Raw genomic sequence first — 26,535 nt, forward strand, 5'->3', positions numbered from 1 at the left:
ACAAAAGAGTATATACTATATGAATCCATCTATATCAAGTTCAAAACAGATAAAACTAGTTATTGTGATGGACAGCAAAATATTTGGTATCTTTAAGGATGGAAATTGATGAGAAATGGCCCTGAGGGAGCCTTCTGAGTTGCTAGAAATGTTCCATATCTTGATCTGGGTGGTGAGTGAGAAAGGCTCTCTCCTTGACCAAACTCTTGTCAGGCTCCTCTGAGCCCTCTTCTCAACTAGGCCTCAACCTTGGCCTATAACAACTGAAGACTCTCGGCACAAATGATTTTGCCAATCCTCTCTTGCTAAGAGACTTGAATAACACTAGCAAATTTTCTGATAGCTCAAGGCCACATCCCTAAGATGACAACTTCAGCCCCCATCAGTTCCTGCTTGAGAAAACTCAAGGTTGCCAAAAGAATTTACTGTTTATTCCAGTCAACACCTAAAGTCAGGACCTCTATCTCCCAGTCTCTGTGGGAGGGTGGGAGCCTCACTTCCATAAGTGCCAGTTAACAAACCTGCATGGCCTAAATATACTGACCAACTCCCCTTCCCACTTTTTAATAAATTTCCACTTCCCTCATGCTGCTTATTTCCTTCCCTATTCCCTCATTCTCCCTTGAAAATGCCCAGTTACCTCTGCACAAATGAAATTTGAAGTCAGTTTACACTGGGCTGTCTTCCCTACTGAACTGAATAGAATCTGTCTTTATCACTCTAACTAGTGTCTGGCTTTGTTTATCTTTGATATGGGTTACATATATTTACAAGTTAATTGAGCTATACTGGTATATAAAGATTTGTTTACTTTATGTATGTTATATCTCAATTTTTAAAAATATTTGAAAAGATTTTTGAATACCTTTCCCCACCAGGGCCACACAACCAGCACAGCCCTACTTTGAGACCCTGCTCACCACCTCCCTACTCGCCGTGTCCTAACACACACTTCTTTTTTTTTTTTTGTACTCTTTTTTCATTTTATTTTAAAATTTTTTTCACAATGTAATACATTAAAAAAATTTTTATACAATTTTGAAAGGTTACTTTCCATTTACATTTATTACAAAATATTGGTTATATTCCCTGTGTTGTACAATACATCCTTGAGCCTATCTTACACCTAACAGTTTGTACCTCCCGCCCCCCCACTTCTTCACTTGGTTCATTCCTCCTCATCCTTTAAGACTCAGTTTACAGGAAGCCTTTACAGATTCCCCTGGCCAGATAGGCTCTTTCTTCTCTGGACAACATAATAGCCAGCATATTATCTATCAGCCGGTTTACCACACTGAATTACAGTTATCTGGTCATGTGCCTGGCTCCCTTACTAAACTATAAAATCCTTGAAAACAGGAAATCTTATTCCAGATGGCTGGCACATAGCAGATGTTCAATATTTGTTGAATGAATTATCCTGTCTAGAGATCAGCACCTTTGTTTCTCAGGCCTGGTTGGGTTATTGAACATCCTACCACGTCTGGTCTGTAGTTGTGCTATATATCATACACCTTGCATTTGGATAGCTCTTCTGAGCCTACAATTGATCTAATTCTAAAACTTCGTTATAACTACATCTATTCAGTTGATGCCAAGTGTCTTTTTTATTCTTTCAACAGCAAGATTTAAAATGTTTAAGACATGTTCCTTAGTATCAATAGCAGTGGTTCTCTGCCTTACCAGATCAGTGTCCACTGTTTTATAACAGATATTTGTAATATTCCCTTTACTACCCTGAAGTGAAAATCATATGTATAATCTACCTTCCATGTATGTTTTCAAACAAAAATAATGCCATAATAGCAATATCGAGGTGAAATTAAAAAGTCATTTATAAAAAATAATATTGACTTTGATATGTAAATGCTTGGGCATGACTACATTAAAAGACATAATGGGGCTTCCCTGGTGGCGCAGTGGTTAAGAATCCGCCTGCCAGTACAGGGGACACGGGTTCGAGCCTTGGTCGGGAAGATCCCACATGCCGTGGAGCAACTAAGCCCATGAGCCACAACTACTGAGCCTGTGCTCTAGAGCCCGTGAGCCACAACTACTGAGCTCACGTGCCACAACTACTGAAGCCCACGTGCCTAGAGCCCGTGCTTCGCAACAAGAGAAGCCACCGCAATGAGAAGCCCGCGCACCACAGGGAAGAGTAGCCCCCGCTCGCCACACTAGAGAAAGCCTGCGTGCAGCAACGAAGACCCAGTGCAGTCAAAAATTAATTAATTAATTTTAAAAAAAGATATAATGAAATTTTCAAATGTTTGCACCTATATGTAGAATCACAGGCTACAAATGCAGCCTGACACTGGTATGTTGTATTGGTAAGCTGTCACAGTTAACGATTTTTCAACTTTTAAAAAGTTTTCTAATAAAACAATCTTCTCTTGATTTACACAGTACAGTCAGCCCTCTGTATCCATGGGTTCCACATCTACAGATTCAACCAACCACAGATTGAAAATATTTGGGAAAAAAATTCCAGAAAGTTCCAAAACGCAAAACTGGAATTTGCTGTGCACTAGCAACTATTTACATAGCATTTACATTGTATTTACAACTATTTACATAGCATTTACATTGTATTAGGTATTATAAGTAATTTAGAGACGATTTAAAGTATATAGGGAGGATGTGCTGTAAGTTATGTGCAAATACAATGCCATTTTATGTAAGAGACTTGAGCACCCAAGGATTTTTGGTATCTGGGGGGGTCCTAGAACCAATCCCTTTTGGATACTGAGGAACGACTGTAGTTGTATTACTGGGAAATTCAGTTTCTGTTAAAACCATGCAAAAAATATTTTGTGTTTATATGTAAAATGGAGTGGTGATCTAGGCTTATATTATTATAATAGACTTTTCATCTACATGAACGTGAATTTCTGGTGAAACGTAGGTAAGTCATGAGGATGGTGGACAATCCTTAGCCATGCTGCACTGTCCTTTGCAGGGCATCTAGCATCTAGCATTCCTGACCACTCCTGCAGTAAATGCCAGTGGTGTGCACTATTTGGTCATAGATTTCCAAAATATCCCCAGTGGTTTGGAACAGTGGTTCTTGAATTTTGGTTGTCAGAAGAATCACGTGGGGAGCTTGTTGGGAATACAGATTCTTCGGCCGCACTCCCAGAAATTCTGATTCAGTGGGTAGGAGAAGGGCCCTGGAATCTATATTTGGTATTGACTACCCCAAGAGTGAGAGAGTCTTGAATAATATTTAATGGAGGCTGTGAAAAAAGTCTGTTGAATTATCCCTATTCCATACATAACTAAGGGCCCTGGCTTTGCAAACGACACAGACCTTGGATTGTAGACAGTGGTACACTTCTCTCTCAATACTTTAACGTGCCTAAGCAGTTATTTTTACACTTGTCTAATAACCAGAATGATCCTGTTCATCAGATTCAGTGTGTCTCTTAGAGAATTTTAGATGAACATGACCGCATTGCTTCTCTTTGATACCACTTTTATCCATAGTTTGTACAGATATTTTACATCAATTTAGGCCACAAGGATATTTTACAAGAAATTAAGCCTTATCAAGACTACACACTAGGGCTTCGCTGGTGGTGCAGTGGTTGAGAGTCCGCCTGCCAATGCAGGGGACATGGGTTTGGGCCCTGGTCCGGGGGGATCCCACATGCCGTGGAGCAATGGAGCCCGTGAGCCACAGCTACTGAGCCTGCGCTCTAGAGCCCACAAGCCACAACTACTGAGCCCGTGTGCCACGACTACTGAGCCTGCGCTCTAGAGCCCGCGAGCCACAACTACTGAGCCTGCGTACTGCGCTCTAGAGCCCGTGTGCCACAACTACTGAGCCTGCGTACTGCAGCTGCTGAGGCCCGCATGCCTAGAGCCCGTGCTCCACAACAGAAGGGGCCACCGCAATGAGAAGCCCACGCACTGCGATGAAGAGCGACCCCCGCTCACCTCAACTAGAGAAAGCCCGTGCATAGCAACGAAGACCCAACACAGCCAAAAATAAATAAATAAAAAAAGACTACACACTAGTCCCAGTTCGAATGCTACCAGTCAGGACATACAGTTGCAATGGCCGGACTCAGCTGTTAGGAGTGGATTTTACCAGAACTCTTCACTGCTACTCTCCTGTTTACTTACTTCCTATGTGGGCATTGTTTGAGACCTCCAAAATCCGCTTCCGTGGATTAAGAGGTTGTAAAAGACAAAATTAAAGGGAAAAACATGTCATAAAAAAATGAGGACTATAACTCAGTTTTGAACAGTCCTGGAACCATTTCCACTTTCTTCAGCATACTGAAGCACTCTTTGAGAATGGCTGCAATACCGACAGGAGGTAATGCTTAAGTAGGGTGGATGTCATTTGGCTAAGTGGAGAGAAGGGAAGGAGAGAAAGAAAGAAAAACTGCATGTTGGAGAGCCCAGGACAATTGAAGCAGAGTGTGTGCAGCAGACAGTGCTAGCTGACTTTTCTTCTTTTTCTGTATTAATTGTAGCTTGATATATGTTGCCCAACTACACTCTATCTCCCAGCTTCCTTGGGTAGAAATATATGCCCACCCATTCGTAGGCAGAGCCTTTCAGATGTTTAGCCTGCTTCTTTTTTTTTTGCCTTCCCTCAAGCTAATGAGATGATGTCCTGTCATCCAGATTCAGTTCTAATATTGAGGATGATGTCCTAGAGGTTAGGATCGAGAAACAAGATGGAAGGAACCTGTGTGATTGCATGGAGCATCCTGGAACTCAGACATTAAATTGAGAAATGAATTTCTCTCTTTTCTCATCCGTTGCATTTGGATCTCTTTGTTATAGCAGCTAGCATTACAATAACTAATATGAGTATGTGTTAGGAAACAGAGGGAAATAAGGTTAAAACCTGGTAATGGAGGGGTTAGAATGCCAGGAGGAGTAGTTTAGTTTTGTCTCAGGCATTAGAGAAATATTCCAAGATCTTAAACTAGAGAGTGCTGTGATGGGAGCAGTGTTTCAGGAAAATCACACTGGTAGCATATAAAGCCTTCATTAGGGCTTCCCTGGTGGCGTAGTGGTTAAGAATCCGCCTATCAATGCAGGGGACATGGGTTCAAGCCCTGGGCCAGGAAGATCCCACATGCCGCGGAGCAACTAAGCCTGTGTGCCACAACTACTGAGCCTGCTCTCGAGCCCGCGAGCCACGACTGCTGAAGCCCACGCGCCTAGAGCCCATGCTCCACAACAAGAGAAGGCACCACAATGAGAAGCCCACGCACCGCAAGGAGGAGTAGCCCCCGCTCACCTCAACTAGAGAAAGCCCGCTTGCAGCAATGAAGACCCAACGCAGCCAAAAATTAAATAAATAAATTTATTTAAAAAAAAAAAAAGGCTCCATTAAGCGGTTATTGCAGTGGAACAAATATGAGTCTGAAACAGACCAGGATGGTGAATGTGGAAATGAAGTAAAAAAAGAAGAGGAAGGAAAACAAGAGGTATTACAAAGAAAAGTAATAAGCCTTGGTGACCAACTGGATATAGGGAATTAAGAAGAACCAGAAGTCAAAGAAAAGTCCCAGATTTCTAATCTGGAAAACTGCTGATACTGCAGGAATTGCTGTCAGGAAAATGGAAATATGTAGATTAACTTCAAAAGTGCATAAATCGTTTGGAGTGTGGCAGCAAACCCAGATCCTGCCATCATCAGTTTTGCCTGCTCCCCCTCCTAACACCAGTCCCTAAAGTAAGAACTATAGCTCTGAGGAACCCTCCCCACTCACCTATTTTCATTTAAGGAACTGAAACGTGAGATTTGTGAACACCCAGAGAAATGAAATCTTAGTATGTGAAAACTCTAAAAAGCAGTCATAAAACATCCATTTATAAAATACCTCTCTCTTTTTAATCTTTACATTGTGTAGGCCCTATAGTTCTGTATATGCTAGTTTTATGTGTATAGCACTGCTTGGAAGTATGACATAGTATACTAACTTGGTTTCTGTAATGGTAGTAATAATAACTGTTGTTTCACAAGCATGTGATCCAATAATTACTTGCAGAGATTTAGAATTAGCATTTTTCAGAACTGGTAATAAAGTCATCATCACCTTAAAGTCATATGATGTTTCTGATATGTCTCAACAGAGGATAGTTAAATTTTAAGGTTGGAAGGAACCCATTTTACACATGAAAAAACTGAGGGACAGAAAATTTTAGTACTATGCCCACGTCATACAGCTAGTTAGTTGCTGAGTTGGAACTTGAAACTAGACTTCCAAACTAATAGTTTGGATCTTTGTCCTGTATGTCACATTGCATTTCCAAATCTGATCTAAGATATAAAGCAATATAAAAAAATTTTTTAGCAGCCATAATCTTACGAATAAAAATGCTAACATATGGAGTACTTAGCATTCACAGGCTCTGTATCTTTTAAGACTCTCATTATGTAATATTGTACATCAACTATACCTCAATTAAAAAAAAAAAAAGAAGAAGACCCTCATGCTGTTTTCCCAGAAGTCCTCAGTTGAACTCCATGGGAAAAGTAAAAATCATATTCATCGTTTATTCCCTACAGTGGTCAGTACAGTGCCCTGAGTATTGAGATGCTCAGTAAATATCTAATGAAATATAAATTGTTATACATTGCATCAGTCCAGTATTGATATGAGTAACAACTTATTACCACTGGGCATGAGATACTATTAAGAAAGAAAGAGAGGGGCTTCCCTGGTGGCACAGTGGTTGAGAATCTGCCAGCCAATGCAGGGGACACGGGTTCGAGCCCTGGTCTGGGAAGATCCCACATGCCGCGGAGAAATTAGGCCCGTGAGCCACAATTACTGAGCCAGCGCGTCTGGAGCCTGTGCTCCGCAACAAGAGAGGCCGCGATAATGAGAGGCCTGCGCACCGCGATGAAGAGTGGCCCCCACTTGCCACAACTAGAGAAAGCCCTCGCACAGAAACGAAGACCCAACACAGCCATAAATAAATAAATAAATAAATAAAAATTAAAATTAAAAAAATAAAAGAGAGCGAGACACACAAGGCTTCAACTCTCCCTCTCTGAAGAGGTAAGTAACCATGCCTGCAGAGAGGCATAATAGTGATTATATTAAGACAAATACCAAAATCATGGATTAATATCATAGAAGCAAGTTGTGCCAACCAGTTAAATTATTCAATAATATGCAAAGTTCTTAAATTTTTGCTAAAATTTTTATTTTTAAATTCCATCAAAATTATACATATAGGGGACTTCCCTGGCAATCCAGTGGTTAAGACTCTGCACTTCTACTGCAGGGGGCGTGGGTTTGATCCCTGGTCGGGGAACTAAGATCCTGCATGCCGCGCAGTGCGGCCAAAAAAAAAATGTTATATATAACATTAAAGAAAGTTGTAGAAAAGAAGAAAAATGGCCTATAATTCTATCTTACTAATATAGATATCACCTATGTGCATGTGTGAGTGTGTGTATGTGTTTCCTTCCAGGACTTTTTCATATGCAGGCTTTGATTTATTTCTTCTGCTATTACTTGATTATGGTAAAAAATTGAAGCAGAGAAAATGAGAATCAGTTAAAATGACTTTACCTCCAACCCTGGGAAAAAATTATCCAAGAGTAATGGTTTGGAGTATATCCTCAGATAACTTTTATTACATAATTTATATAGCTACAGCAATGAATACTATGCATACATAAAATTTGATAGCCTTTTTTTTTTCCACTTGATATTTATACCATCCCCATTGTCTTGTGTTGCTACACAGTTTTTTTTACTAAGCTCTTTAAGGAAGGAAGCTGGCTGGAAAATGGATGTCCTAGCAAACTGGGAATAGTTCCAAGGTTTGTAGGTCTTATTGAGGTTAAAAAACAGATTTTGTGTGACCATGGAGTGAGAAGGTTGGAAAAATAGGAAATTATGAGCAGAAGGTTGGGCTTTTTAAATTATTGCATAAGAAAGACTTGTATTTTGTTATCTAACGACTGAGATTGAAGAAAGCATAATTTTCATCTAATAATAATTTATTATTAATATTTCATCTAATATTTACAGCAAACTATCAAAATCTCTAATGAGGTTCAAACTATATTAAACCTAATTTTGGATATTCCAGAAGGAACTTTTTCATTTTCATAGTAAACATATACACATTTATTTTTATTTAGTACTTATTAAACATTATAGATCAATATTAAAAATCATAAAGTTTTCTTTCATATTACTGGGTATATTTTGTGTATGTTTTTTGCCTTAGACTTTTTAAAATTTATTTATTTTTATTGATGAATAGTTGATTTACAATGTTGTATTAATTTTTGCTTACAGCAAAATGTCTCAGTTATACACATATATACATTCTTTTCTGTATTCTTTTCCATTATGGTTTATCCCAGGATATTGAATATAGTTCCCTGTGCTATACAGTAGGACCTTGTTATCCATCCATTCTATATATAATAGTTCGCATCTACTAACTCCTAACTCCCGGTCCATCCCTCCCCCAACCCCCGTCCACCTTGGTAACCACAAGTATGTTCTCTATGTCTGTGACTCTGTTTCTGTTTCATAGATAGGCTCATTTGTGCCATATTTATATTCCACATATAAGTGATATCATATGGTATTTGTCTTTCTCCTTCTGACTTACTTCACTTGGTATGGTAATCTCTAGGTCCATCCATGTTGCCTTAGACTTTTGATATGATCTTGGTATATCACTGAAATAGGAGGGACAGAGTACAATAGATCATGAAATATTCTTTCCTGCTTTGCTGAGCTCAGAAAACCTTCCCTTCTGTCCAACACTGTATCACAGTCACCTGGGACTCACAAAAGACTGCTTGTGCCTAAAGTCTCACAGAATCTACTATGAATACAGTATCTTTATCTTTCAGCTCTAACCCCTTCTGTGACTCCATACCATCATTAGGCTGATGATAGCAATGAATGCCATCCCATCTCCTCTGTTGCTTCCTCACCTGTCTCTTGAACACCCTTGCACCAGAACTGTTTCATACATCGCAGCCACAAAATACATTTCACCAACTCATGTGGAGGAAGTGGACAGAGAAAGTCACTCCATTTTTAGCATTTGCGCTCCACTGAGAATACCCTGATAATCCATGAGAGAAAGCTCAGCCTCTCAACAATGTGGAAGATGGATTAAGGGAAGTGGAAGACTAGAGGCAGGTGACCAGTAAGGAAAATAATTGTAACAATGGAGGGGAGAGAAGATACGTGCTTGAATTAAGACAGTGGCTTTGGGGAATAGATTATTGGGAGACATAGATAAAGAGAACTGCCAGGTTTCTGCTTTGAGCAACTGTATTAATTGTGGTCCCATTCAGTGATCTAGGAACTCCACGGGAGGGGAATTTCTCCCTTTGTATTACATTAAATCCAAATATTAGAAGGCTCCCCATCTGTCATTCTTTCTTCTCTTCCCCCTTTTTGTCAGAATCTTGATTTTGTTTGGGTAATTCGCTGTGCTACATATGCCAAGTGCATCTTTAAGCCAATCATGGTAATCCCATTCTTGAGCCACAGAGTGGTTTAGGAATGGGCAAATGATACATTTCTGAGCAATGTAACAAGATGGGAAATTTGCTAGGGAGATTCTGGAATAATTTTTTTCATTCATAATAAAAAGAGACATCTAGGAATTTACTGGACTTTGCTGTGTCTGCGAGTGACAAGTGAACTATAGAAGCCATTTTAAGACCGTGAGTTAAAAATAAAGCTGACTTACTGAAGATGTTACAGCAGAAAGATTTAGAGGGAATCTGAGTTTTTGATGACATGGTTAGCTGCTTAAACCATTCTCTTATGGTTTAAGCCAGTTGAGTTGAGGTTCCCGTTGTTTGCAGCCCAAAACAATTTAAGAGCTATAGAACTGTCTCTAAAAGAAAGAATTCTAGCTAGCCTTGTAATCCCTTGGAAATAAGATCTTTGGGGCTGGATCGTTGATGGTCCAACCAATGGCTCAAAGCAGTTCACCTCTGAGAAGGTGAGCTGACTCTTTGAGGTCTGATCTCTTGGAAAATGGTCTCCACTAAAATATGTATTTCCTTAAAGTGGGTATTTAATTCCATCTATATTAAGTTAAGACATAGTATTTTAATTTTCACTTCCGGTATTATACTTGCAGTTACTGTATGCATACTATTGCTCAAGACCACTGGCAGATTCAGAAATAGAACACAGTGCTTAGGCCAAAATGGAAGTTTACAATTTTGACAAAGCCCTTGACAAAGAGTACAGGAAATAAAAGTCAACCAAACAGGAAGTAGGCAGAGTAGAACAGAACAGCCAGAAATATTTGGGTCTGGCGCAAGAATTAGTCTATCTGCAGAACACAAAAGTACCAAGCAAAGTATGTGGAGCTGAAATCTTTAAATTGGAGACATTTTAAGGGGATTGTGAAAGAAGGAAAAAAAACACAAGGAAGTAAAAGGAAGAGAGAAATAATGTCTCTCACTGGAGTAATTATTGCATAAGCCAAAAAATGTCTTCTGCATAGATGATGACAACTTTAAGAACTTTCTGCAAATTCTTTGACCTCCCATAAAGAGGTGAATTCTGTGGCCCCTCTCTGAATCTGGGCTAAACCTTAGTGACTGGTTGACCAGTAAACTGTGGCAGAAGTGATATTATGTGACTTCCCAGGGTAGGTCATAAAAGGTGGTACAGAGTCTACCTGGTTTGCTGGGCCCTTCATTAGAAACATGAACTACTGTGTAAGAAGCAGTACCACCCTGAGACCACCATGCTATGAGGAAGCACAAGCTAACCCATGCAGACAGACCATATGGAGAGGCCTTCTGAAATGGAGAGAGATGCTCAGCCAGCCCAAGCTCTCCCAGTGCTTACTCTTCCAGCTCCTGCCACTGAATGGCTTCAACTGCAGAACCTAAGGCAGAACCACCCAGTGGAGCTCTTCCTGAATTCTTGACCCACAGAAACCACGAGAGATAATAAAATGATTGTTGTCATTTTAAGCCAGTGAGCTTTGGGGTGGTTTGTTATGCAGCAATAGATAGCCGGAACAATAGATGAGGTGATTTAAATGCTATGGCTCTTTAATAAGTAAGGAAAAAATTCTAGGACCATTAGAAGTCATTATAGCTAATTACTATAACAAGCAAGGTGAACTGGTGGTTTCCAGTCAGAGGATCTGTTATCGATAATTAAAGCAAATAATTAATTGGTGAGGCCAAGTAATATTTTTTATAAAACCTTGACTCTGAAAGAACTTCACTTTAGGTAAACATGAAATGTTTAAAGATTATGTTGTATTTCTCAAAGGCAATTTGTGTAAGTAATTTTCTTTTTTACCACTTTTTCTTCCTATTTCAGAGATTCATATTATCAACAAACTATGACAGATATTTGGGGTGATTCCTGACTTGTCACAATTCAGCAGCTCAAAAAGCTACAAGCTGGGAGCTTTAGGAACTCTGTGGACTGAGTTCCAGTTTCCTGACCTCAGGACATTCAGTCATGTAATGTTTCTGTAGGGTAAAGTCCAGGACATTTTTAGTCTACATGGGACATGTAGCCAGTGGGACCATATGTGTGAGCTAAATATCAAGATGGGAAAGATGGATGTCAGAGAAGTAAAAGCTTTTTATGGCTCACACCTCTGGTCTTAATTCTTCTTGTTCTTGGTTTAAAGGATTGAAAGAAAATGAATAAAAATTAAGATCAACCAAAGCAAATGTAGAAAAGTAACATGGAAAGTGTGTATGAAATGTCCAAATCCGTAGACACAGAAAGTAGATTAATGCTTGTCTAGGGCTGGAGGGTGTGGGGCTAGTGGGACATGGGGGCTAATTGCTAATGGGTACAATGAGTACGAAATTTCTTTATGGGGTGCTGAAAATGCTCCAAAATTGATTGTGGTGATGATTGCAAAACTGTGAATATACTAAAAACCATTGAACTGTACATTCTAAGTGGGTGAATTGTATGTTGTGTGAATTATATCTCAGTAAAGCTGTTATAAAAAAAAGTAACAAGGGAAAAAAGTTTATGTCAGATAAAAACAGATAAAAATCAATCTTCTTTATCATAATTAAAATGTTTTTGGGACTTCCCTGGTGGTCCAGTGCTTCAGAATCTGCCTTCCAATGCCGGGGATGCGGGTTCGATTGCTGGTCAGGGAACTAAGATCCCACATGCCGCAGGGCAACTAGGCCCACGCACTCTGGAGCCCGCTTGCTTCAACTAGAGATAAGCCCATGCACCGCAACTAAGACCCGACGCAGCCAGCCAAATAAATAAATAAATAAATAAATATTTTTAAAAAATGTTTTCACTGATGCTTAGAAATTTCCTTGGCTAAATGAGAAGATGATGCTGAGATTCCTCTAGGGCAGAGTTTAGCCAACTTTTTCTGTGAAAGGCCAGATAGAAAATATTTTAGGCTTTGCGGGCCAGGAGGCAAAACCATAAATATTATGTAAGGATTCATATAATAAGAGAGAAAACAAATTTCTGCACATTTCAAAATGATGATATTAAAAATATAATAATAATTGAGTATATTTTTTTTGTAATACAGGTCTGCTAATGAGAAAAATGGAATTCTTTTTTAGGAGACAACATTTCACTTAATTGAGGTTCAAAGTTAATGTTTCCTATTCTCAAATTGATTGCAAATTGTACTTCTGAAAAAAAAAAGTTCTTAGCTCATGGGCCAAATAAAAAGTCAGTGAGTCAGTTTGCCAACCCCTGCTCTAGAGGACTAAGTTCCTAAAGGCTGGCGTATTAGCTTCCTAGGGCTTCTGTTACAAGGTACCACAAACTGGGTAGCTTAAAACAGCAGAACTTATTATCTCACAGTTCTAGAGGCCAGAAATCTGAAATCAACCTGTTGTAGAGCCATGCTCCCTCCAAAGGCTCTGAGGGAAGATACTTCTTTGCCTCCTCTAGCTTCTGGTAGCCCTACGTGTTCCTTGGCTTGGGGCAGCATAACTCCAAACCCTGACTTTATCTTCATATGGCTCTCTTCCCTCTGTATCTTTGTTGGTGTTTCTTCTCTTCTTATAAGGACACCAGTCATACCCTAATTCAGTATGACCTCATCTTAACTAAATATATTTGCATTGACCCTATTTCTGAGTAAGATCACACTCATTGGTACTGTGGGTTAGGACTTGAATATATCTTTTGGAGGTACACAATTCAACCCACAACAGCAATGGATTTGGGCAGAGAGCCCTGGAGGATCTTTGGGTCAAAGATGTCCTCCTTATCATGTATTTCTTAGAACAGTGATGCTACTGATGAACACCAGATTTGGCTCAGGTCTCATCCTACGGAGCACTTGCAAACATGGAGCAAATAGAGAGCACCACCCTTCACGGTCCCCGCAGCTCCAAACCCTGGGACACTTATCTTTTTTATTGTTTTAAGGCCCTCAGATATTAGTTAGTCACTTTCATTTAAAAATATGTCACTTACTATTAGAAAAAAGGACTAGAATTCATTCTATATTAGAATGAATGTTTCTTAGCTATTATTTTGGACTTCCTGGAAGCTTCATGATACATTGCCTCTTTAGTTTGTTTCCCCCTTAAAACTTTAAGAAAAGCTATTACTAAGGTCTGGGCAACAGTTACTGGTGGCTTGTACCAAGGTTGTAGCAGTGTTGATGGAGAGAGTTGGATGGATTAATGATTTGTTCATAGACAGGGTCTGCAGTATTTGAAAATTCGTGTATATAAGGTTGAGAAGAAGGTGTCAAGAATGACTTTCAGAATGAAATTGGAACACTCCCTAACACCATACACAAAATTAAACTCAAAATGGATTAAAGACCTAAATGTAAGGCCAGACACTATAAAACTCTAAGAGGAAAACATAGGCAGAACACTCTGTGACATAAATCACAGCAAGATCCTTTTTGACCCACCTCCTAGAGAAATGGAAACAAAAATAAACAAATGGGACCTAATGAAACTTCAGAGCTATTGCACAGCAAGGAAACCATAAACAAGACAAAAAGATAACCCTCAGAATGGGAGAAAATATTTGCCAATGAAGCAATTGACAAAGGATTAATCTCCAAAATATACAAGCAGCTCATGCAGCTCAATATCAAAAAAACAACCCAATCCAAAAATGGGCAGAAGACCTAAATAGACATTTCTCCAAAGAAGATATACAGATTGCCAACAAACACATGAAAGGAGGTTCAACATCACTAATCATTAGAGAAATGCAAATCAAAACTACCATGACGTATCACCTCACACTGGTCAGAATGGCCATCATCAAAAAATCTACAAACAATAAATGCTGGAGAGGGGCTTCCCTGGTGGTGCAGTGGTTAAGAATCCGCCTGCCAATGCAGGGGACACGGGTTCAAGCCCTGGTCCAGGAAGATCCCACATCCCACATGCCGCAGAGCAACTAATCCCGTGAGCCACAACTACTGAGCCCGTGTGCCACAACTACTGAAGCCCGCGTGCCTACAGCCCGTGCTCCGCAACAAGAGAAGCCACCGCAATGAGAAGCCTGCGCACCACAATGAAAGAGTAGCCCCTGCTCGCCGCAACTAGAGAAAGCCCGCGCACAGCAACAAAGACCCAAAGCAGCCAAAAATTAAAAAAAAAAAAAAAAAAAAATGCTGGACAGGGTGTGGAGAAAAGGGAACCCTCTTGCACTGTTGGTGGGAATGTAAATTGATACAGCCACTATGGAGAACAGTATGGAGGTTCCTTAAAAAACTAAAAATAGAACTACCATATGACCCAGCAATCCCACTACTGGGCATATACCCTGAGAAAACCATAATTCAAAAAGAGTCATGTACCACAATGTTCATTGCAGCTCTATTGACAATAGCCAGGACATGGAAGCAACCTAAGTGTCCATCAACAGATGAATGGATAAAGAAGATGTGGCACCTATATACAATGGAATATTACTCAGCCATAAAGAGAAACGAAATTGAGTTATTTGTAGTGAGGTGGATGGACCTAGAGTCTCATACAGAGTGAAGTAAGTCAGAAAGAGAAAAACAAATACTGTATGCTAACACATATATATGGAATCTAAAAAAAAAATTGTTCTGATGAACCTAGGGGCAGGACAGGAATAAAGACGCAGATGTAGAGAATGGACTTGAGGACACGGGAAGGGGGAAGGGTAAGTTGGGACGAAGTGAGAGTTGCATTGACACATATACACTACCAAATGTAAAATAGATCGCTAGTGGGAAGCAGCTGCATAGCACAGGGAGATCAGCTCGGTGCTTTGTGACCACCTAGAGGGGTGGGATAGGGAGGGTGGGAGGGAGACGCAAGAGAGAGGGTATATGGGGATACATGTATTCGTATAGCTGATTCACTTTGTTATACAGCAGCAACTAACACAACAATGTAAAGCAATTATACTGCAATTAAGATGTTAAAAAATAAAATAAACCTGGAAGAGGGCCCTCAAAAAAAAAATAAAAAAGAATGACTTTCAGCATGAGCACTTGGGTGGAGAGTGGTTAGATGGAATGAAATAGGGAACTTGGAACAGGTTGGGGTAGAAAGAGGAAGAGCAAAATGACAGGACAGCTGTCTATATGGGTCTGAAACTGGAGATATACATTTGAGAGTGGTTATTGGGATTTAAGGGGCCAATGAATAATGCCCCCTACCTTCTGAGTTCAGAAGCAACTTGAGAAATAGACCTTAGGGAACAAAATCTTAACTTTTTTAATGGTTAAGCTAGATTATAGAGTATAGTTTTGATCTGTAGACAAAACTGGACTTTTTAATATCTTCCCCCAGGACTTAACCTATTGGCCCCCACTGCTTATCTCCCTATTTCAGAAACAGAGCCTGCCCCAGTAAGATTGTATCATGTAGGAGAGAGGACTTGGGTGCCTGCTGCAGGGGGCACGGATCCAGAGAGAGAGATGAGAGGAGAAAGAAGCACCCAAGCCGTCAGTGAGTCACTCCCCCTGGGGGAAGGACTGAGTGTTTCAGCAGGAAATAAATGGTATACTTAAAGAGGTAACTGAAGGGAATATAGCAAAGGGATTATTTGCAGAGGTGTGGGCAAGGTTAAGGATACAAACAAGGGATGTAGAAGCATCCAGGATTTACATGGAAGTTCTAGTTCTAGGGACAAGAGGAGGGAGCTCATACAGAACTCAGGAGAGTTGTAGCTGAGGCAGAGGCGCTGCCCAACAGGAATGTGGCAGAGGGAAGGAGTCAGTGCCCAAAGTGTGCCTTTGACTGCCAGCGGTAGGGATGGGCTGGGGGGTGAGGGGGGGAAATATCCAGCCTACTCATTCTTCCCACCGTCTAAACTCCCTCCCATTGACCAAACGCACAGGAAACCAGAGCACTATAATGACCAGGGAATGTAGTCTGTTAAGCAGTCAGCCTGCCCAGGTACAAAGTAGGGCAGAAAAGGGTGGGAATGGGCAATGAGAAAATAACTAGCACAGGAACTTCCCTGGCTGTCCAGTGGTTAAGACTGTGCGCTTCCACTGCAGGGGGTGCAGCCCGATCCCTGGTCGGGGAACTAAGATCCTGCATGCTGGGCGACAGGGCCAAGAAGTTAAAAAAAAAACAAAACAGAAAAGAAAAGAAAAGGAAAAGAAGCAACACATGGTTCTGTCCTCACCTTTATGAGACTAACTTCCACACCCTGCCCCCTACCATCTACTGCTCCTTGGAGTCCCTCCTTCAACCACTGTTGGGTAGTTTAGCTTTTGTTCCAGGAATGCTCTGAAATAGGAGCAGAACAGTTATTTAATAAAGTTTCCGGGCTTCCCTGATGGCTCAGTGGTTAAGAATCCGCCTGCCAATGCAGGGCACACGGGTTCGAGCCCTGGTCCGGGAAGGTTCCACATGCTGCGGAGCAACTAAGCCCGTGCGTCACAACTACTGAGCCTGCGCTCTAGAGCCTGCGAGCCACAACTACTGAGCCTGCGTGCTGCAACTACTGAAGCCCGCACGCCTAGAGACTGTGCCTCGTAACAAAGAGAAGCCACCACGATGAGAAGCCCGCACACCCCAACGAAGAGTAGCCCCTGCTCGCTGCAACTAGAGAAAGCCCGCGCACAGCAACGAAGACCCAACACAGCCAAAAATAAAGTAAATAAATAAATAAATTTATTTTTATAAATAAATAAATAAATAAATAAATAAAAATAAAGTTTTCAATGCCCACTGCACCCAAGGGTGAAAACTCATCACTGTCCTCTTTCCTATCTCATATTTGCTCAGCTGTATTGTCCAACTGGTTTACCAGAAGATATGCAATGGGATCAAATGACAGTATAAACTTATGATAATATGATGTTTGACAATGATGCGATGCCAATAAAATTGAAATGTCTCAAATAACGTTCTTCCATTACAGAATCTCATTGATTCTAGGATGTGAATTTTTTCCCACATTTTAACTTCTCTAAAATTGGGAGTCATATTACAGTGTCCTCAGCCAGGCAGCTCTTATGATGGAGGTGTCATTGCCTGCCGTGTGCATCAAAACTGGCAGAATGGGTGTCAGCAGCTTGGAAGAAAACCCAGCAGACAGAGCGGAGTGTTGTCATAAAATGCTCCCTCACGAGTGCTCTTGACACAGATGGTGATACCATCTGAGATCATTCAGGCCACTCTGAGTTAAAAAGTGGTTCAGCCATAGAGACAGACGGTAGGTCGGTGGTTGCAGGGGCTGGGAGAGTGGGAGGAACGGATTGGGGAGTGACTGCTAATGGATACAGGGTTTCTCTGGGGAATGATGGAAATGTTCTGATATAGGTAGTGGTGATGGTTGCACAACATTGTGCATGTGCTAAAAACCATTGTACACTTTTTAAAAAATTTATTTATTTATTTTATTTATTTATGGCTGTCTTGGGTCTTCGTTTCTGTGCCAGGGCTTTCTCTAGTTACGGCGAGCGGGGGCCACTCTTCATCGCGGTGCGCGGGCCTCTCACTATCGCGGCCTCTCTTGTTGCGGAGCACAGGCTCCAGACGCGCAGGCTCAGTACTTGTGGCTCACGGGCCCAGTTGCTCCGCGGCATGTGGGATCTTCCCAGACCAGGGTTCGAACCCTTGTCCCCTGCATTGGCAGGCAGATTCTCAACCACTGCGCCACCAGGGAAGCCCAGAATTGTACACTTTTAAAGGGTGAATTTTATGGTATATGAATGGTATCTCATTTTAAAAAAGTGATCCAGAACATCGAGAGAAGCTGGGTAACGGATATATGGGAACACTTTTTACTATTTTTGCAAGTTACTGTGAGTCCAAAATTATTTCAAAGTAAAAAGCTTTAAAAAGTACCTTTTGGAATACCATCCGATATGGAGGTCTTATATTTTTAAAAATCTGTATTCAGTTCAATAAAATTAAATTTTATTAAAAGCTTTTCACAACAAAGGAAACCATAAGCAAAATGAAAAGACAACCTACAGACTGGGAGAAAATATTTGCAAACAGTGCAACCAACAAGGAATTAATTTCCAAAATATACAAACAGCCCATACAGCTCAGTATCAAAACAAAACAAAACAAACAACCCAATCAAAAAATGGGCAGAAGACCTAAATAGACATTTCTCTAAAGAAAACATACAGATGGCCAACAGGCACATGAAAAGATGCTCAATATTGCTAATTATTAGAGAAATGCAAATCAAAACTACAATGAGGTACCACCTCACACTGGTCAGAATGGCCATCATTAAAAAGTCTACAAATAACAAATGCTGGAGAGGGTGTGGAGAAAAGGGAACCCTCCTGCACTGTTGGTGGGAATGTAAACTGGTGTAGCCACTATGGAGAACAGTATGGAAGTTCCTTAAAAAGCTAAAAATAGAGTTAGCATATGATCCAGTAATCTCACTCCTGGGCACATATCTAGAGAAAACCATACTTCAGAAAGATACATGCACCCCAGTGTTCAAAGCAGCACTATTTATAGTAGCCAATACATGGAAGCAACCTAAATGTCCATTGACAGATGAATGGATAAAGAAGATGTGGGGTGTGTGTGTGTATTCATATATATATATGAATATTACTCAGCCATAAAAAAGAATGAAATAATGCCATTTGCAGCAACATGGATGGCCCTGGAGATTATCATATTAAGTGAAGTAAGTCAGACAGAGAAAGACAAATATCATATGATGTCACTTATATGTGGAATCTAAAAAAATGATACAAATGAACTTACAAAACAGAAATAGACTCACAGATATAGAAACAAACTTATGGTTACCAAAGGGGATAGCGGGGGGGTGCGGGGAGGGGAGATAAGTTAGGAGTTTGGGATTAACAGATACACACTACTATATATAAAATAGATAACCAACAAGGACCTACTGTATAGCACAGGGAACTATATTCAATATCTTGTAATAACCTATAATGGAAAAGAATATGAAAAAGAAAAAATAACTGTATTCAGAGTCTGCTTATAGACATGTGAACTATCTTTTAGGGGAAAAAAGTAAAAGGATATTCAACAAAAGCTTTTTCCAACTTTGAAAATAAACATGATTCAGAATATTTGAATTCTGAATATAAAGAGCTTCTAAGAAGTTTTTTTGCTCATATTCTTTTTAATATATGCATGAGAACAACGTATGATAAAGATCTATGTCTAAGTCTAAAAGAACTTATTAAGAAAGTATAAGATAAACATTTTAAGTGACAAGTGTTGTGCAAACTTTAGTTGGCATTTTCTCCCCCTCTCTTGGTAGTGTGTTAGATGTTATGAAACATAGTATTACATCCGCATGGAGGACTAAAAGCTCCCAAATCAAATCTCCTTGCTCTGGTAAGGTAAAGACCACAGACATTCAGGTCCACAATTATCTTCTACACAAACTCTCATCCTGTTCAGCCTCAGCCCAGGGGCATCACTCAGTGCCTGGGAAGAGTGGAGTTCCCTCAGCGGTTGCAGGCAAAGTCTCTTATATGCTCTACTTTTAGAGTCCAAAGGGTTAACAGGACATAGATTTCCCAGCACCAGTCCCACACCCAAGAAACTTAGAAAACAGAGTCAAATCTGCTGGCCCTACCTGGCATTTAGACCAGTTGTATCAGTCTTGGTTCTAGGTTTTGAGCTGCAGAAATCAACTCTGCCTGATTTAAGCAGAGAAGGAATGTATTAGTAGTTCTTTGGGCAGTTGGGGGAATCACAGGGAAGACTGGAATACCTGGTGTTACCTATGAACTGGTCCTGAGAAGACCCTGTAGTCAGCAGCTGAGCCCTGGACCCACAGACTTGGGGAATTCTCTGCTGGGGCTGGGTCTGTGTGTCACTGACTCCTGATTCAAAGTCCAAGGTCGGTGGGTCTCACAGAATAAGCCTTGGTCACATGGCCCCACTCTTGTCATATGGCTTCAAGGAAGCTGGGAATGTGAGTAAGTAGCATTTTCTGCTTCTATAAAAGGAGATAGACTCTGCCTCCAACCAAGACTCTTAAGGAGTGGGAAGAGGTGTAGACGATGGGCACCTAAAAATCAAGATGAATGTCTACTTCAGTCAAAATAAAGTTCTTGAAATCCCAGAACACACACATAGTACTGGCACCAACTGAAGACCCAGGCAGAGGTCCAGCAGGATCCGAGGGGAGGAGGGAAGACTGAAAAAACACGAAAGAAAAAGCCTTATTGATATTAGCCTTGTCTGAATGCCTCTCCGTCTATATATCACTTTTCTATAGTTCTTGACCTGTGAACTTTAAAAAAATTTTTTTAATTAATTTATTTTTGGCTGCACTGGGTCTTCGTTGCTGCGCGCGGGCTTTCTCTGGTTGCGGCGAGCAGGGGCTACTCTTTGTTGTGCTGCGTGGGCTTCTCGTCAGGGTGGCTTCTCTTGCGGCACACGGGCTCTAGGCTTCAGTAGCTGTGACACGTGAGCTCAGTCGTTGTGGCTCGCTGGCTCTAGAGCACATGCTCAGTAGTTGTGGCGCATGGGCTTAGTTGCTCCGTGGCATGTGGGATCTTCCCTGACCAGGGCTCGAACCTGTGTCCCCTGCATTGGCAGGCGAATTCTTAACCACTGTGCCACCAGGGAAGTCCCTTGACCTGTTAACTTTACATGGTGTTGGGAGAAGTCCTTCATCAAGAGGTTAATTATGGCCTAGATTTACCGTATCATATCTGGAAATTGAAACCTTCCCAGCCTCTTGCAAAATTTAGAAATTTTTAATGATGCTCCAGGACTTATTGGAGGCTCATTTCTTCCCCACTTAAAAACCCCTTAATTTCTATTTCCCCTGTGTCCCTGTCAAACCAAGGACACAGCCAGATTTCCTCTTGTGAGCAGTCATTGCAATGGTGTGCTGGTAAACTAGCTCTGTGTAAGAAAAAAAAAGCCCTGATTGATAGCACTTGCCAACTTCCTTGGTGTAAATACTCCCACTGTGGAAGGTTTCAAGCTACCAAAGTTGCAGGTTACATCCCTGAATATTTTACTGTCAGCTTTTACGAGCCCTTATGAGCCACAGCCTCTTGCCTGGAATTTCTCAGGCCTCCTAAAGAAGTTGTGTCACTTGCTTAATCTGGAGAACCTCTCATAGTGGATTCCTCAACTAAAGCTGCTATTGAATATGTGTTCCATGATGGCAGATCTGGGTCTTTGTTCACTGCTGTACTCCCAGGGCCTAAAACAGTCCCTGGCACACAGAAGGTTCTCAGCACATATTTGTTTGTGGTGGTGGCTCTGAGGCTCTTCCCTGGGGCTGGTGAGGACAGCCACCTCTGTCGTGTGCTAGTCCACAGAACATCTGCCTTGCTCTTGGGTCAAAGGCAGCGGAGACTTTCCCTCCGTCCTCTTTCTCTGTGAAGTGGCTCATGTCTCTGATCATCTGTTTGCCTCCGTTGTTCCACTTCTCTTTTCAGGAAGACTCAGCCACATTTTTAACATTTTAACTTGCTTCTTGAGTTGATCATTTCCTTCTTTATCACATCAGCCAGCACCATTTGCTGTACTGATTAATGTTTTCCTCTTTATTTCCCTATGCTTTTGAGTCCAGACATTTGCTTTTCCAATATACTCCTTGGATTCTGTCTTGTGGGGTCCACCCCAGTGAGCCATCTGTAGTTAGGAAGTCTTGAGTCTGCCAGAAACGTGGCTGTTGACACAGATCTTGTCGTCCTTTATCTGTCTTCCTGGGTGGGTGACCCCTCATGGATGGTGTTGTCCTACAGGACCAATATCTAAGGCCTGGACTCTATCTGCCACTGTCCTGCCTGCTTATCCTGAAGCTCATCTCACCTTCCTGTGCCTTCCCTGAACGTCCCCTTTCAAAAGTTTCCTGGGTTACATTGCCTCAAGGCACACGCCATGCCTGCATTCTCTTCTATTGCAATAATTGAGCCACCTCGAAACTCACTGGTAATGCTAGCAGCATGCTATGCTTCTCTTCCCAGATCTCCCAGCTCAAATCTGGCCACAGTTGCGTGACCAGGTGTAACTGTTGCAGTCTTTAAAGGGTGATTCCCCAATTAAACTTACTGTTGACTCCTTATCTGACCTTTAAAGAGGGCACTTCTCAAGAGCTTCCTGGAACTGCACTCCTGGTTTTGGCTGCCAGGTGCAGATTATTCCAGTCTGTTCTCTGAAATTTCACCTCCCTCCATTAGAGTTCTTTGGATCCCAGTCACCTTTTCTGGTCTAGTAATAACCAAAACAAACAAACAGAATGATTTCTAATACCTTCCTTGAGAGCATAGGTCCAAGCGTATCTCCTTTCGTCTTTTATGTTGGACTAGGCTGGCCTCTGCCATCAAAACCTGTCTCTTAAGGAAATCCTTCTCCCTACATGGCAGTGGTGGTAAGACCCAGTGCTGGCCAGTCAGAATGGACATGGGCTGCAAACATCCAATGGGTGTCTCTGGCTGACACAGCCTGGCTCCTTTATTTATCTTTCTCTCTCCAACTGTTCTCATTCTGATTTCAAGATCAAAGTTTTGTTAGAGAAAAAGTTACTCATGACTCTTACTAAAGAACGGTAAGGCAGACTTTATTCAGCACCATTGTGGTAGTTGTAGGAACCAATGGGGTTTTGCAGTAGGGGAGAGATATTGGGCTCAACTTTGAATTGGGCTCAACAACGAGGAAAAGTGAGAATTTATAGCCAAGGAGCAGGGAAGGGGAGTCAGTGGATGGAAATTTACTGAAATATCAGGGATAAGTGGGGGCGGGGATTTTCGGCTAAGCCATCCTAACCTTCTTGCTGAAGGCAGGCAAGGGTGATCAGACATCCCCTGGGGGATGGTGGAGGATGAGGGACCTGATTAGATATCGAGGGAGATCAGAAATTGAGGATGGAGTTAAACTGACTTAGCGGGGTTCTTGCTAACAATGGACAAAGCAGAGGTGAACACGGAAGCCTGAAAGTCAGGGCCTAGTTGAAAAGAGAGTTCAGAAGAGCCAGACCAGAGTTTGGTCAAGGAGAGAATCTTTGTTAGTTTCTAAACCAATCCAGCTCCTCCTTGATTCCTAGAGACAGTATGTTCCTGGCATTAGGCCTCTTACTACTCCTTTCTAGTCTTTGGTTTACTAATATTTTTATTAATGTCCAAAAAGATATCCTGCCACCTATAAAATAAGGGCCCCTTTTCCTTTATCTGTTTGGTGATGAAAAGCCACCACCCTCTGTGGCTGAACCTCCAGATCTGAGCCTTTAACCAAAGCCATAGTCAGGCTTAAGCAATAAAGCTAGAGAGGACGTTGATCTGTGTGGTGGGGTTTGAGGGTGATTCCAGGAGGAGTCTATAGATAAGTCATTAAGGAATCAGGAGGTTAATTCCACCACAATTTACTCCTTGGCTCTAAAACTGGACTCAGTTCAACATAACATAAGGAGGAAGAGAATTTGAGGCAGATGACTTAATGCACAGCTAGTATATCCTAACCCTGTCCTCAGGTGGTCCTCAGACCAGCAGCACCACCTGGAAATTTGTTAGAAAATGCAAATTCATAGGCCTTACCCAAGACCTACTAATCGGGTGGTGGGAGCCCAGGAAACTATTTTAACAAGTTCGCTAGGTGATTCTTATGAATGTTAGCATTTGAGAACCACAGCTCTCACCCAGGTGGAGCTTAGTTCCATTTACAGCAAGTTTCACGTGAAACTTAGCTTCCTTTGGGCTGTTCCTGCCTGAGAGATATGGTAGGAGCAGCAAGAAATTTTCCCAACCACTAATGCCTAAATAATTTGTTCACTGAAACTCTGCCTGTTTTAAGTGACAGAAAGACCCATCTAATCCCCATGTTGGGCATACCTGCTTAGATCTATAAGTTGCAAAAACCTGCAAAGCCTGTGTACACTGAGGTGGCAAAGGCTTAGGTCTGCCGAGGTCCTGTGACACCAGGCTCATTAAACTGCTGTGTCTTAAAGCAGTCGAGGACCTGGAAGCCCTGTGCTGACTAAAGTATTGACACCTCCTATCCCTGTCACACCTGAAGCATCGCTCTCTCTGGATATATCTTAAATCTCCAAAGCCCTATCGTTGTGCCTGTTCCTTAAGCTTTCCTGGTTTGTAGGCCATGGTTTGGGGGTGGGGAGGAAACACATCAAATCCCCCTCCTCTGAGTTCAGAACCAGCTGAGAGGTAGGATCAGGACTCCGCTAGGGGTCAGTATGTCAACTTTATTGCTGATAAAGTTGGATTGGAAAATGCAGCTGGGAATCTGCAGCTACCGCTGGGTTTCCTCACACCTCCCCCCTGAACTGGACCTCCCAACCCCAGCTGCCTGCCTCCTGGCTTGCTGGGGAGATTGCCAGACCCAGAAGAGTGGTCACTAGAGCTAGTGCAGCGTTTCCCCGACCCTCCCAATCAGCTCCTTTACTCACTCTTTGGAGGAGCATGGTAAGTTGTGGAGAGACAGGCAGGAGAGGGGCTCCAGTACCATTCCTTCTTGGGGAGGATGTGAGGATGCAGGAACAGGTCTTCCCTGCCTGTGGGAATAGTATTTGATGTCACTGGCATCAATGAGAGTCTAGAATAGGAAGAGGGGAAGGTCAGGACTGAGGCTCACATTTAAGCATGGTTTCAAAGAGGAAACCCCAGCCAAAGAGCCTGAGAGGAGAGGCCAGAGAGAGGGGGAGAGGGACCAGGAGCATGGGTGCCGCAGAGGCCGGGGAAGGAGAATTTTAAGGAGAGCGTGATCAGCACAGTCCACATTCCTGAGGAGCCTAGTGAGATGAGGAACAAAAACTGTCCCTCAGATTTAGGCACTTGGAATCCCCTGGTGACCTTACTGAAAGGCGGGAAGGAGAAACAAGCTTTGTGGTAGTCACTGAAGGGTGTCCAGGAGGAGAGTTTCTTAAGGGGGACAAAGCTTGTTTGAAAACTGATGGAGAACAGTCGCCTGCGCTTGTGAGGCTGTGGCAGAGCTAAGTAGCCTGTGCCCCACCCTCCAGGCAGGGCTCTGGCTGTCTCTCTGGAGCACAGTTTCCTAATTTGAACAAAGTGCAGTGTGAGCTAATAGCAACCCTGGATGGGAGGATGCTGGTACCCAAGATAGGGGAATAAAGGATAATAGGTCACTTAGTCACCTGCAAAGCCGGAACTAGAAGCTGAAGGCTTCTGTTTCCAAATTCAGAGATCGCTCCAAACGCCCTTTAGGGCAGAAACAACAAAGGCTCTTCTTCCCTTCAAGAGCTTGCCTTATTTTTGGCAGTCCCTAATTATTTTAGCACTAAGTATTTAAATCCTGATCTAGTAAGATGACCAGGATTCAATGGTCCTAATCCTCCCTTAGTGACAACCTTTAATTCCCTGGGGACTCACACTTTCGATTAATGGAGGTCTACAAAGGTAACAGACCACCCTCTGATTCTCGGAATGGGAGAGTGTCTTGCTGGACCAATTGGTGGTCTCTCCCTACTGTCTATCACTAGTGTCAGAGACCATATTCTCTGAGAGCTAGTCTTTAGACAGTTTGACTGTCTTAACCCTTGTCATTGACTTAACCCTTACTTACAATATCTTACTTGTTTCACTTAAATCATTTCCAACTCTGATATCATAGAAATACTACCATCAGAGACTTCTTAATGATAAGCTTCTCCCAGGTAGTCCCATACGCTTCCTATTTCCGAAATCATTTGTCCACATATCTGGAAAACCAAAAATAAGTGAACTTGAAAGAGAGTGGTTGGCCATTTTGCTAAGGATCTCATAGGTCTCTTGGTGTTTGTTTGTTTTCCTTTTTAATGTATTTGTTTTCCTGTAACATTAATCAAATTCCAGAAATAAAAACATATTATTACTAAGGTACATTTAATTTACATTAAGATTTAAATCTGCTATTGAAGGAGAAAAATTAGGATTGATGATAAAAGTTTATTTTAAATTGACTCTAGATAATTTAGATATGTAAGTTACTTTTTTTTTAAAATTAATTAATTTATTTATTTATGGCTGTGTTGGGTCTTTGCCTCCGTGAGAGGGCTTTCTCTAGTTGCAGCAAGCAGGGGCCACTCTTCATCGCGGTGCACGGGCCTCTCACTATCGCGGCCTCTCTTGTTGCGGAGCACAGGCTCCAGACACGCAGGCTCAGTAGTTGTGGCTTATGGACCCAGT

General features: G+C 41.8%; 1 long non-coding RNA gene across 12 annotated transcripts in view; it reads left to right on the top strand.

The window, feature by feature from the left end:
* Positions 1 to 26,535, top strand: part of LOC309612474 — a 109,229-nt gene that overhangs the window by 9,253 nt on the left and 73,441 nt on the right. For 2 of the 12 annotated variants that reach the window (XR_014235146.1, XR_014235151.1), the window contains exon 3: positions 11,322 to 15,789. The exons of 7 other annotated variants lie outside the window; for them this stretch is intronic. This is a non-coding gene — a long non-coding RNA (uncharacterized lncRNA). 3 more of the 12 variants (XR_014235148.1, XR_014235149.1, XR_014235150.1) reach the window with 3 other exon arrangements.

The sequence above is a fragment of the Balaenoptera borealis genome (assembly GCF_965194805.1).
Source record: "Balaenoptera borealis genome assembly, chromosome: 15".
Classification (NCBI taxonomy): domain Eukaryota; kingdom Metazoa; phylum Chordata; class Mammalia; order Artiodactyla; family Balaenopteridae; genus Balaenoptera; species Balaenoptera borealis.